Source organism: Sebastes umbrosus, chromosome 23, assembly GCF_015220745.1.
Source record: "Sebastes umbrosus isolate fSebUmb1 chromosome 23, fSebUmb1.pri, whole genome shotgun sequence".
In the NCBI taxonomy this organism is placed as follows: domain Eukaryota; kingdom Metazoa; phylum Chordata; class Actinopteri; order Perciformes; family Sebastidae; genus Sebastes; species Sebastes umbrosus.
The window spans coordinates 7,480,662-7,495,396 of NC_051291.1; the positions used below are offsets into that span (position 1 = coordinate 7,480,662).

Sequence of the window (14,735 nt, forward strand, 5' to 3'; positions counted from 1 at the left end):
GAGGCTCTTTCAGAATTCAGTGTGTAACGCTTTAAAGGAATAGTTCGACATTTTGGCTGTGTGGACACTCGTGAGCATAAATCACGCTTTAGGCACATTCTTAACTGAGCGACCAGAGCGGACACTGGGGACATATTGACTGGAGTGGCATTTAAAATACGATTTGGTTTGGGTTAGGATCCTCCCTATGGATAACGCTGCCTGAATGTTACAGGGAATGTTTTAATTGGAATGTCTGGCTTTCTACTATTACTAATTTACTTGTTATTTTGCAGTAAACATTCATGCATTAAATATGCATTCAAAAGCAAGGACATATTATTGCACATATAACTTTAAAACAGTGTATTTAGTGTTGTTGCTATCAAAGCATATTGTCCATCCCCCCCCTCTGCTCCTCCTGTTAAAACAAGGTGTGGAGCAGCTGGAGTCTCTCATTAATCCAGCAACATTTGAGTTTAAAGGGCGATCGGCATGAAAATAATAATAAGAAAAAACACTTTTCGAAAGCCCATCGGGGATTTACGGGTTGTGTAAATGGTTCGAGTTCAAGGTCGTGCGAATGTTACTGGTTTTGAAATGGAAATTCGTGGGAGTGATCGACGCCTCTGGAACGAGGTAGATGGAGAGAAACTAGCATGTGTGTGACTCCACAGGAGGCAGACATGGCATACTAAAGCTGCATCTCATTAAAGTGTGTGTGTGGCAGAGAGAGCTGCCAAACAGGAGGACGTCAATGCCAACAACAGACAAACACACACACACACACACACTCGCTTCAGGGTTATTTCTCAAGGACGCAGACACACACACACACACACACACCGCTGACTGCCGTATGCTTGGTGGTGAATCTGTCTCGTATCAGCATGAGGTTGCACAGACCTCTAACATGTTACCAAACAAGCTCCACACCACCAGAACATGTTTGGAAAAGTCAAACTTGGGTTTTCTTCCCTTTGCAGCTCCCAAACGGTTTTAATTTGTTTTTTAAAAATCACCAAAAATACACCGTTTATCATAGCCAGGAACTGTAAAAGCGGAACTTATCGTCAGATTTTCGACTTTCTGACGGTCCTTGAACGAATCATGTGTGACGAACGCTTTCATCAGGAAAAACAACCATATCTAAGCTTAAAATAAACTGTTTGCACAAACCACATCCAATAAAAAAACATTAAATTCTGCACTCCTCAGCGCAAACTGGGAAGCCGTGAATGACTCGGCGGGGACTTAACTTGCTGACTGGACATTTTTGAAATGACTTAACCCTCCCACATGGTTTGAAAGACATGCTTTCTTTTTAAAGAAAATCACCTAAAATACACTGTTTATCATAGCCAGAAACTGGAAAAACAGAACTTCAAATTTGAAGCCCTTGAACGGATGTTTGACGAACACTTCCGTCAGCAAAAACATCCAGATCTAAGCTTGGAATAGTGATATTTCATCAAAAATAACTTTATTCTACATGTTTCATTTAACATTTTGCTAAAAATAAACCGTTTGCACAAACCAGATCCTGTAAAAAACATTAAATTCTGCACACTTCAGCGCAAACTGGGAAGCCATGAATCACCTGGCTGAGACCAAAAATCACGTGCCAAAAATTCTGTGAAACTTGGACTGAACTGCAGCTGTTTGCACAGAGATGAGCGAACAAGAGAGGTTGTAAAAATGAAAATAGTTCAATATGTATAGCACATGGTGGAGCCCCTACTTTTTTGTCTAATATTGGTAACACTTGTGGATACTTGGACAAATTTTGTACTTGTAGAATACAGTTTTTCTAATTTTTGTCAAAGAAATTATCAAAGAAATTCAAATTCCTTTTTATTCTATTTTATGATTTATGGCATTATAACTGTGTTATACTCCAGAAAATAATTTTTTTAGTTATCTTTACTTCTAGCCATGATTCTGCTGTTTCCATAAAGGTGCAGAACTTCTATATTGAGTGAAGAACGAGGCCACAGTGAGTAAAATGTGAAAGGAGCAAATAAAAAATGCCCTGGGGTTCACTATAAATCAATTATGAAAATAGTTGTGGACTAATCGTCGCAGCTCTAGTTCCAACTCCATAATCTCACCTCTAATCCAGCTCGTTTGCGCGAAAAGGCATATAAAAGCCCCGATAATGCGAAAGGCATTTAGCGTATAAATGGTACGGTAGGAGCTAGTGACGTAAAATGCGCAAAAGACTGTTTATGGTGAGCGGGTGGCGGCGTTTTGTTTCGCAAGTTAGTGACGTTAGTCATGGGACGATTGTCACGTGTTTTTTAAGAGACTTATTTTCCGTAGTTGTGTTACATTGTTTCTGTACGTATTTTACTTAGTTTACGTACTTATTTTAAGCCCAACCTTGACATTTTTCCTAAACCTAAGTGGTTTTCTTGCCTGAACCTAACCGCGAACATTTGCGTGGCGTACAAATGCCACACGAAAAAGGCTAAATTGCGTACTCATTACACACAGAATGTCCACATAAAGTCGTGCTATTCATTCCTGCGAGACCAGGTTGTCTCATCTGATACACAATTATCGCCACAGATGCAGCCACTTCAGAGTTACAGGAATACTCTATGAGTTTCCCAAGTTAAAAATAACCGTGTGGTATGATGTCTGTGTTTCATTAAGTCCTGCTGTCTAGTTCTGAATGACCCGTAATCGCCCGTTATCCAACGTTGGCGCTGACATCCTCACATTCCTCCATAATCAGACCTGTAGCCACCAAATGTAAACACTCAGCCGGCCGCTGTCTGCTTATTATCACTCTTCTCTTGACCATCCCCCGCTCTAACTGACTCAACATTTAGCTTGTTGGAGATGCATGTAGAATATTTATCAGAGAAACAACCACCACTATGATAATCTAATGCAACTATAGATAACTGATTGGGTTTGTTTGTTTCAATTAATTCAACATGTGTTCTGCTTGTTTTTTGGGGGAGAGTCTAAAAGTAAACTGATTAAAGTTAAACTGAGTCTGAGCATGTTTTTCTTTATTAGCTGGGAGGGGCAGAGCCATTTTGTCATCCTCTATAAACATGAAAAATAAAATCACATTAGAGAGGGAGGGGGAGAGACAGAATGAAAAGAGGGAGGGGGAATTAAAAAGAGAAAAAGTGTAAGAGGAAACGAAGAAACTGGAGCGGTGTAAAGATTGGAAAAAAAGTGATGAGGGGGAGGAGAGAAGGTTAACGGAGGAATGAGAAGAACGCAATGAATAGAAGGGGAAGGTGAGAGGAGTAAGGAAAGGCGATAAAATGAGAGAAAAAGGGTGGATGAAAGAGGAGGAGGGAGGAAATTAAAGAGGAGAAAAGCTGAGAGAGAGAGGCGTTTTTTTGGCAGCGAGCAGTTTCCATTACTGGCAAAATAAACTGATACCATATGACTAATCACCTCATAACTGGAGCGGGAATTTACTACAACACACACACACACAAACATATATATAATACTGCAGGAATGGAGAGAGGGAGGATGGATGGATGGAGAGAGAGAGAGAGAGAGAGAGAGAGAGAGAGAGAGAGAGAGATGGAGGGTGGAGGAGTTCATTCCAGACAAACAGTCCTCCAGGAAATACCCACTGATGTGAGGAATCACAACAACACACAACAGGAAATAACAGCTGGACTCAGATCAGCTTCTGCTAATAAACTAAACATGTTGCAGGAATAACTTTTCTTCTAAACTGGACCATCTGTTACCATGGATATTTAACTGATGAACAACGCCAAACTTTATCTACTGCATGGTGATCCTTGTTAATGTAATGACTTATATTATACCAGGCTGTTCTAATACACCGGTTAGTAGCTATACCTTCAAATAGTAATGCACTATAATGCATATATAATCCATGCAATCGAGCGACAAACTCTGCGTAGGGAGGATGTCGAGGTGGATCCAAAAACACCGGACTTTCGTCTAGCACACCGCTGTTCGTGTCCCGTGTGAAACCAGAAGTCAACATTGATTCAGTGGTCTTATACCATCAGCTAGCAGAGTTTTCAGACGCAAAATACACACTGGTCTCTCCTCAACTCCCACCGCAATTCACTTTGATTTATATTTATATAAATGTAATTTGTGGTGGTGTTGGATTGCTGCTAGACCGCCCCGTTAATACATGGTGTTTGCGGGAGAGTAAACAGGTTTTGACTGCAGTGAACATGTTGTTTTTGAAAGGCTAAATGCCAACAAATATGGACTGAAGCAGAATATTTTGTTAGATAAAAACATGTTGTGAATTTAGTAAATTATTACGTCTGTCTTTTTTCAGTAAATTGACTTTTGGACTGAGGAATGAAGCAATTACAGAGACTGAGCACTGCATCGCTAGCTCTGAATGTGTGTTTAAGAGAGAGGAGGGAAGGGAAGGTGCAAGGTAATTTTTCTGTTATTAATAATAATAATTTGAATGTCAACACTATGAACGAAGCTTCAAAGCTTCGAACTATTCAGTGAAGCCCTACTTATTACCGTCAGATGAGCACATTGTCTTGTTCGTCTCTGAAGCATTGTCCGCCAAACATCTCTCCATTCTGTAAACCTCCAGACTATCTGTCTATATGAACACCATAGGCTGTAACCTATTTGTTCACTCTTCCGTGGCAGTGTCTGCATGTATTTTATCATTTTGTTGTGTTTGTGACGTTTCTGGATGTCAAGTTCTATAAAAATGTAACGACCAGGTGCCAGATCGTAAGCACGCATCTGAGAGGAAGCTGCGAAAATGACGGACAGTGCCAAAAAACACAAAAATAGCGAGGCGAAACGCCAAGCGGACAACGCTCGCTCCTAAACGAGAGTGAATCTGGAGTTGGTTTTAACCCACTGGCGAGCACCTGAACCCTTGTCGAGCCGGCGAGGAAGGGCCAACTTTGATTGTTGTGTTTACAAACCACAACTGACAAATCCTCCTCATTGTGCCTTTAACAATCCTAAAATATAACGCTCTCTCCTCATGTGTTGCCTCAGTTTTCTGGTTCTGGTTTGCTGCCATTCATATGTTCCTCTTGTGTTTGCTGGAATCCAGAAACAGATGTGCAGTGGATGACGAATTATTCATCTCATTTACAACACACTGTAGTAACATTATTACATGTGATTAATGGAGCCTAATGCACAACGACAAGACAACAAGACTGATGTGTAAAAGACAAGAAATGAGACATAAGCAGCACAGCTGGATCATATATGAATGTCGTGACCTTCCCACAGTCTTCCTGCCGGTTTCTATAAAGCCAGTAATTACAGCTGAGATGACCTAATGCACAAACACACACAGAAACACATTCCAACACACACAAACAAACAGGCAATCAGAGAATCTAAACTGCTGATGGAGATGATGGCAGATGAAAGTGTGTTTGCTGGAAAGCTGCTCATTCACACATGTTGGCCGAGCCAGAAAGCAGTGTGTGCGTGTGTACACACTGTGGGTGTGCTCAGAGTAAAATCTGACATTTGGTTTTATTTAACAATGTGACTGTAAATGAGTATACAGCTCTTTTATTCCACTGCTGAGTGAGAGAGAGAAAAAAGACAAATAGAAACAGAAAAACAGCAACAAGGGTAAAACAAAGACACATATGGACACCAACTACGGTTGGGTCCTGATCACTGGTGGAAAGTAGGATTTTGAAGTACTATTTTAGAGAAGTATACTTCTACTCCACTACATTTTGGAGGCCAATATTGTATTTGTTAATTTGCAGATTCAGATTATTAATACAAAATGTACTCAGTTGGTTGCAATCTGCAACCACACCATTAGATGTTACCAAATCCTACACACTGTACCTTTAAATAACACCAAGATTTGTTAAGATCACATCTAAAAAGTCACCAATTATTCATCTTCTTCCTTTATTATTAGGATGAATTGGGTAATAGGATGTCAATTGTTAAGATAAAAAGGATTCAGGTATGATAATATGCATTTACTGCTTCTGAAAACATATCCTCAGTGTGGTTCTATATTGTTATATGTACTTAAAGCTCAATATGCACAAACAAACGTGCATAAACCTGCTCTATTTAACAATGGTTTGGCCCCAGTATACCTACCTTTGTAATATTTCCATCTGGTAATTTATAATTATTAAATTGTTCTGAACAGTGTGTCCTTACACCTGAGAACAGAACAACTTATTCTGGGTATTTACCTGCAGAAATCTGTCAAAAACACTAATGGTGAATCAAATTGTATTATATTTAGTGCCTCAACATGGTCTGAACGTGTACTATTGATTCTTAAATACAAGAATTCAGTACTCAAATACTCTACTACAATACTAAACCTTTAACCGTATTCATATAGAATTAATTCCTACAGTATAATACAATAAAAATCACACTACATGTATCGCTCCATATGGCTCACAACCACTTCCTGCGATTATTTCACAATAAAAGCCTTCTGGGGGGGAGGGAAAGGATCATTCCTCCCAAACCGCTGGAAGGTTCTTAATGTAAAACATCTGTAGGAAATGCTGAGTTTGAATTAAAAGCAAACAGCAACAACAGCAAATTAACACAGTAAACAAAAAGCATATGAAGAAAGGGAATATCTCATAAAGACCTGTTTCCTGTCTACAGCTGAGAGAAGAAAACGCCAGCGCTATTATTCCTGAATTAAATCTGATTCGGAGGCTGATTTGCTTTACGGATGTCTCCAAGAAGAAACATCCAAAGAGGAAGGGAGGAAAGAAGGAGGCCAAGAAGGAGGAGAGGAATAAAGGGAGGAAGGCAGGGAGCCAGACCATGCCGAGGTCAAACAGGCAACAGGCCAACACACAGGAAATGAAGCGCACGCACACACACACACACACACACACACACAGCAACCACCACTTTCAAACTAAATATAAAGACATGAACACAGAACCCAGTACAAGTACAAACTATAAATAGTACTTGAGCTGCATGCATGCAAACTAAATACATAAACAATGGCCAACACACACACACACTCAGTTTTGAGGGTGTTCATGTGACGACGATGCATTCAATGTGCCTCAGAACAAGTTTTCTGCAAGTAATCCGGGTCAGAGGTCGACTTCTAAACCCAAAACTTCCACATGAAGACGGTTAAAGAAGAACTTTATGAAGAGAACGTATGAGGAGAGACAGCCGTCTGCATCAATAATTTAAATTAAAAGAGGGCAGCACGGTGAAATATTTCTGTGTAGGAGTTTCTCAACATTAAGGTCAACATGCAGATGAGGGTTGAAATTTTCATATTTGCGAGATGTTTTGTAAAGAATACAAATAGAAAAGCTGCATCAATTTGATTTTCTGAGGGCAAAAGAACTCAGCAACAAGCTGGAAAACAGTCAACACTCACATTTTATCGCCTTATAAAGTTGATAAGTGTTTACTTTATTTCTAGATACATTTGTAGCCTTACTAAAATGATAGCTATACTTTTTAGTCTTTGGTTGACATTGTGACACTAAAGGTCCTGACACACCGAGGCAGTCGGCCGTTGGCCAGTTTTGTGGCCGTTGGAGAGCGTCTGGTTTAGTTTTTGCGGCGTATCTCACACCGTCAGCTCTAATCTGCCGGTGTCGGAGGCTTTTTGGCCGATTCAGCATGTTGAATCAGAAGTCACTCTGATTGGCTGTTCAGCCTTAACGAATCAGTGCACGAGAAGAGAAACGGAAGAGAGGAAAGCAAGCTAACGAGTAGAGTCAAGAGGGCACACACAGATCATTTTTCATCTCATCTGATCGTTCCGATACACGGATATTTTCACAGCGACATGGCCGTCTGGAATGAAGCTAAGTGGTGAGTGAGAGTGGTGTGAAAATGGTTGCTTTGTTTCATTTACGTATCATAACAACAGCTCGCCATCCTCGGTCTTTCTGTTTCCCTTTTTGAATGATAATTACAGACTACCGCTACCTGCTGGCGTGGAGAGTTATTTCCTCTCACGCAGGCGCAGAACGTACGTGTTAACTGGCCGTCGGCTGTAGTCTTTGCGGTGTGTTCAAATGTAACTTGTCGGCTAAGACAAAGGCGATGTGAGGCGACGCAACTGGTGGCCTTCATCGCTGCTAGTTCTTTGATGTCGGCTTGGTGTCTCTGGACCTTTAGTGGTGGCAGAGATGATCAGATAGCAAGGATGTAAAGTAACCAGGCTTAACTCATTTAATGCAGATTTAAGTTTCACACAGCTGTATAATCTTTGTAGTGTTCATAATGTACTGTAGGTCATGACCTGAAAGACAGACGACAGACGACTGGAGGCTGGGTGGTGGGTGGTCGAGTGTTTGGTCTGAACAAAGAGTTTAGAAGAGAAGAAGAGACCATTAAGGAAAACATTTATAGTGGAAAAGGGTTGCAGAGTTGAACAGGTGCTCACCAGCAGGTTAATGGCCGAGGACCACACACACACACACACGCACACACACACAAACACACGCACACACTTAGCAGTGTGTCAACAGCTACAGCGACTCAGTTAAACTGGTTTATTCATGGGTAACCCCATGTCACATCCAGTGGAAAGTACTGACCGTCACTGATTAGACTGTGTGTGTGTGTGTGTGTGTGTGTGTGTATGTGTGTTCTCTCTCTCCTGCAGCCAAATGGGAAGCACTTGACAAACATTACTGAGACCTTCAACAGTGAAGCAGCTCGACCCTGATTTACCTCTTGTTCCCTCTGTCCTTTAACGCTGTTAATGTTGATTTAACCAGGTTACATCCAGAGAGAATCAGACTGAAATGCTGCAGATGAAGAAAACAAGACTAAGAACTTAATACCATAGTGGCTCTGTGAAGCTGTGTTTAGGAGGACTGTGCAAGTAATCAGATTTTAATTACAATTTTTCCAACGATTGTGAAAACAAGATAATCAACATAGAATGATAATTGTGCCGCATTCTGTTTCACAATGACGCTCTCGCTTTGTCTTGTGTTATAAAACCAGTGCACCCCTTTACAGCGGTGTGTTTCGCCGACTTGAAGCACAAACCACGTTGATCACGCATTTTTGTGTGACCTTTTTTGCCGTCACCATTCACAACTACACAACCAATGTCTTTATGATTAAACTGTTTACAAGAGCACAAAGTTCTTCATGGATCTTGTCTTATTTTTCTCTCAAAGTGCACCAGATTGATGCATTTAACTTCAAAATGTAGACTACAAAGTTGTCTTTCTACATGCGTGATGAGCAATAGAGTTAAATAATCGTGATCTCAATATTACCAAAATAATTATGATTTTCGCCATAATCGAGGAGCCCTAGTATTCAGGCTAAACATTATTATTATTCCAATTCATCCTGAGGAGAACATGAACACACATCTGTACATCTGAACCTAATTTAAAGACAATCCATCCAATCATTTTTGGGATATTTCACTCAAAATCACAAATGGCCACCTCACAATGGATTAAAGTTCTGTGCATCATAAACATCTGCACAAAAATGAACGACAGTCCAGACAAAAGTTGTTAAGATATTTCAGCCTGGGTTTCTCTCTGGTCACCAGCTTGACTTTTACCTGTTGAGCCGGTTGGTTTACAGTGACAACGTGGCTTGGTTGAGGGGTGGAGACGGTCATAGTTTAATCCCAAAATTGGACCAAAATAATGCAGATCAGTGCATGTAAATGCACAAAATCACAGCCTGCTACAGCGTTGCTAAAGCTTGATATATAGGTCCTGTAGAAAACTTTATTTTCTGTTTATTACTAAGCTTAGTCCTGTACTGAGAATGCTTTTTAATCTGTATCTCACTTCAATGGCTTAATCCCGATCCCAAAACCAGGCCGTGGTGTCTTTACTCTCAAATTCACACTTTTTAAAAAAACTCCACACTCCCAGCTTCACACATGAAGAGAAATAAAAGCCGATTGCCACTTTAAAATGTTCATGCATCGTCTGTAATCACCGGTTCGTGTTCATGATTACAATCACTGCATGAACGCTGGCATGTTGATTGCATGATAAGAACAACAAATAGTGTTTATACTTAATAGAAGGGTTGTGTGCACACCTTTTTATGTGAATTCACGTGGAAACCATTTCTATCCTGAAGGGTGGAAACCAAAAATCAAAAAAAGCACATTGAAACAGTGAGAAATGGGGAAGAAATGAGGTGGAAATAAGAGAGCATGCAGAGATCCAGAGAGACATGTGGGAGAAGCTAAATGTTGAAATAAATACAAGACAGAATAGTGGAGGAGAGGATTGTGGTTTTGGGTTTCCTGTGGTGGAAACGAGAGGTCAAACTACAGGCATGAGAACACACACACACACACACACACACTTCCACATATCCTTCATTTACTGGTCAAATGTTCAGTGGTGATTTTAGGTGGGAAAAATGGTGGCAACAACTACTTTAGACAGTTTAACACCGGTGATAATCTGACTGGACACACATACCGGTTTCCTCAACTTGCTGCTGAAAGTCCGCTCTTGACCAAGTAACATCCAACCTCCGAATAACGCAAACCGGAAACAGAGTTATTTTTACCAGAGGTTTGGTGTATAACAGTATCCCACTGCTGGTGTTTTTTTCTTCAAAAGATAGACTTTTATTTTTGTGCTGTAGAAAATAATCAACATCGTTCATGGCGACCGAAGTTACCAGCTTCTTTAAAATAAACTTTTGCCAACTACGAGCCAATAACGACAACAGTTATTGACAAAAAGCCAATCAAATTAAAGTGAGGGCAAGCAGCACTCATCCCCACGTGGCATCACATTTGTAGAGCTGTAATGATTAGTCGTTAGACAGAAAAATCGATTAATCGTTAAAGTAATTTTTAATGCAAAAATGTCAGAAAACGCTGTTTTCAGCCTCTCAAATGTGGAGATTTCCTGCTTTTCTATGTTTTATATCATATTAAACTAAATGTCTTTGGGTAATAAGACATTTTAAAACATCACCTTAGACTGGGATTTTCTTTTCTTTTTTTTTTTTTTTCTGACATTTTACAGACTCAACGATTTATCAATTAATCTAGAAAATAATCCTCAGATTAACCTATAATGAGAATAATCGTTAGCTGCAGTTAGGGCTGCACAATTAATCAAATTTTTTTGGAAATCGCAACATGTCCCACTGCAATTTTCAAATCAAATAATTGTTAAAGGTGAAATGTGTCAAAACACCATTTTAAATTAAATATTGTGGTGCTGCAGATACGTCCTGGCCTACACATCATATTCTACAGACTAAAAAAACATCTTTGTTTGGTACAGATCTCCACAAAAATCCCAACAATTTAATATATTTTGCAATGAAAATGAGTATAATGATGTGAAAATGATCATTCTCTCTGATATCAGTCAAAATAATCGCAATTAGATCCTAATTTAGATCCTAGTTGCAGCCCTACATATTTGTGCCATCCGCTTTCATTACCGACGGCTTTGAGTTGTGTTTTCCAACACATTTAAACACCATTTTAAACTATTATATCAGTCACTGAACTTTTGAACTGTAGAATAATGATCAATAACAGCAACCAAGGCTGTTTTATGTCATGCATTAATCCAGAATTATATTAATTTCTAAGCTACTTAGTACCACCAAAACCACACTTTGGCCCCAATGACCCGTCGCCTCCACAGATGTAGCTGTAGCTGCATTTAAGAGAGGATTTCATTAGTGTGTCTGAGTGTGTCTGAGTGTGTGCACCACCATCTACCACCTGTGTTTCCACAAGTGCGAGAACCAGAAAAAGACACATCACCTGACACCACGTGTTAACACCGTGCCACCCACCTGAACCACACACACACACACACACACACACACTATGTTCTCGTCTCATGCCACCGTGCAGGTCTGAAATGTGCGAACGTGTCTGTAAGTATTTATGTATCTCACACTCACACGGCGTTACGTGTTAGATTAACACACACACACACACCTCAGCAAGCAGCCAGCAGTGTCAATGAGATGCCGGAGCCGCAGCCTGCAGACAGTCGCTCAGGGTGCGATCACACTCTGGCGAGACGGCGTCCACAGTGACGCAGATCAGTCTGAAGCTTCTCTACGTTTCCCATGACTCAACATGAAGATTCACACTGGAGAGATGTGAAAAAGCTTTTCAAAAACACTGACGTACGACTATCAAAAGACTGGGAAGGGTCGTGATACAGTAGTGACGGTTGTAGGGTGTGATCACAGGCAACTAAACGGTTGGATTATTGATTAATGTGCTGATTTTTTCCCTCGATTAATCTACAGGTCTTTTCATGCAACAGTTCATATATCTTTTTCATTAGTTTTCCTACAAATGTCCAACAACACATGTCAATTTCCTCTCGTTACATGCATACAGTCTTTTCAAAATAAACTTCCGTTTTCACAGGAAACAACTTCCTTAGGTTTAGGCAGCAAAACTGCTTAGTTAGGTTTAGGAAAAGATGATGGTTTGGGTAAAAAAAAGTGGCGACTAATAAATTAATGTTGACTTCTGGTTTCATATGGGACGTGATCGAAATTACAGTGCATTACTTTTCTTAGGTACAGCTACTAACGGTGTCTGAGACCAGCCTGATCTACAAAATGTAAAATCCAAAAAATAATTTCCTAGAACCAAATTTCTTTAGCAAAACTCAAGGCAAGGCAGCTTTATTTATAGAGCACATTTCATTACAAAAGACACTCAATGTGCTTTACATTTTAAATACAAAAGAAAAAAGGCCCTCAAAGTGAGCAAACTGCATGTGCAGAGGAGGACTATGAGATGCTGTTGAAAGCTTGAGAAAATGCTTTTAAATGTGCTTTCACAGGCCGACATTTAGTCTGTTTTAACTGAACTCTGGTGCGGTTCATTTGGGCAGTTTTGAACGCAGTAATCGCACTCTGGTGGGGACCAAAATAACAGGTCTGAGACCACCTCTCGCAAGCGGTCTTGTTTCCAAGCAAACTCTCGTGTGGTTCGATTGCAGTGAGAACATAATCCAACCTAGCTGCAGGGAGTGAAAACAAAACGCAGGCTTTTGTTGAGATGGACACAGGTAAACGACAGATTAACATGAGTGGGAGAGGACTGATTTGGACTTCAGCCTCTGGGCCGAAGAGAACATATGCTAAATAAAGTCCACAAAAAACAGTGACATTAATAGAGATAAACTGGAGGAGAAAGGGATTCGTGAGCAAAGTAGATCAGTTGCCGAAACCAAAAGTAGTCACTCTGATTCAGATACGATACGTCGTTTTGTCCGACAAACCCGTCCAAAAGCCGAGGATATTTAATTTATGATCATAATATCCTGATTGATAAATGATTAACTGATGCCAGATGTCTCACCGACTCCTTAAAGCCCCATAAAGCCTGATGTCACAGGAGCGTTTCCTCCTGACAAACTGCAGCACGGAGGACTCGACACTCGTGGTGTGAAAGCAGATGACATGCTGTCTTAATTACAGCCCACACAGTGAGAGAGAGAGAGAGACCACTCACCTCTAAATACTCTTCACACCCGACAAGCTGCTCAACTTCATGCATCGGTTGTATTTATAACAATAGCATTCAGACAACATGTGGTTTCTACCTTCACATCGTCTTTGTTCCGTCAGTAATAGAAATACTAGAACGCTGCTTTCAGTGTGCAGTTTTTAGTTACCTTTTCTCCACCTCAAAGCCACCGAAACAGACCAAAATAAAACACTGGAAACTCCCACAGCCAAAGATCCCATCCACACTCCGGTCTTCCATCAACTCAGAAATCCCCAGTGAGGTAATGAAAACTGAAAGCTGTCCACACATACCGACAGGATTACTCCGTACCATCCCACAAAAGATGTGTTATATCAAAGATCGTGTGTGGAAAGGACACACATGGTGTTATTTTTCTGCAGTTTCTGCCAGAGCTACGTGTACTTTCAACTAGTTTCTTGATTGATTGACTCATTGTTTGGTCTATAAAATAAATATAAGTTCCCAGAGCCCAATTTGACGTCTATTAATAGCTTGTTTTGACCCAAATATTCAGTTTAAGACCAAGAAAACCAGAAAATCTTCACATTTAAAATAATATAATAAATAAAATAAATACTGTAGTTTGATAATATATTTAGCAGCACTGAATCTGCATAAATGTGAATTATTTTTATTGTCTATTTGATATTGTTTGACAATTTTTTTATGTATTTCTGTTACTTTTAACAAATTAAATTTGGGGGGGAATTGTTTTATTGATTAAAAATGACAGATGTTTTGAATTAAAGTTGCTTAAATTCAGATAAAATATAAAAATAAATAAACTAATTAATTAAAAAATTGTAAATTTAACAATTGTATTATTATTATTAATAATAATAATAATTGTTATTTGTATTTACAATTATATTTTTTTTAATGTCTGTACATCTAATAAAAATATAATATATAATACATATAAATAAATAAACTAATTAATTTTAAATAAATGGTAAATTTAACTACTGTATTATTAATATTATTATCTATATTAATAATAATATTAATACAATTGTTAAATTTACAATTTATTAACATATTATTATTATTATTATTATTATTATTATTATTATTATTATAAGCTTTGCACTTCTATGAAGTTTGGGAACTCACAATAGACAGTTTTTAAAGAAATGGTCAAAATCGACACTGGATACAGTTCATTAAACCCTCCCAGCCTCCTAAACGCTCACTATTTCCACACTCCACACCTCCAGTCTGTAACGCAGGCTTTTCTGTTAACTGTATGAGCTTCCTGCAGAGCCACAGA

The 14,735-nt window shown here is 39.3% G+C and overlaps 1 protein-coding gene across 1 annotated transcript in view; it reads right to left on the minus strand.

Annotated features, from left to right (window-relative positions):
* The window catches only part of plxnb2a (plexin b2a), a 147,069-nt gene extending 133,322 nt beyond the window's left edge, over positions 1 to 13,747 (minus strand). The window contains exon 1 of the mRNA XM_037761177.1: positions 13,448 to 13,747. The gene's annotated coding sequence lies outside the window, so the exon portion shown is untranslated. The remainder of the gene's footprint in view (positions 1 to 13,447) is intronic.
* Positions 13,748 to 14,735: the final 988 nt, after the last annotated feature.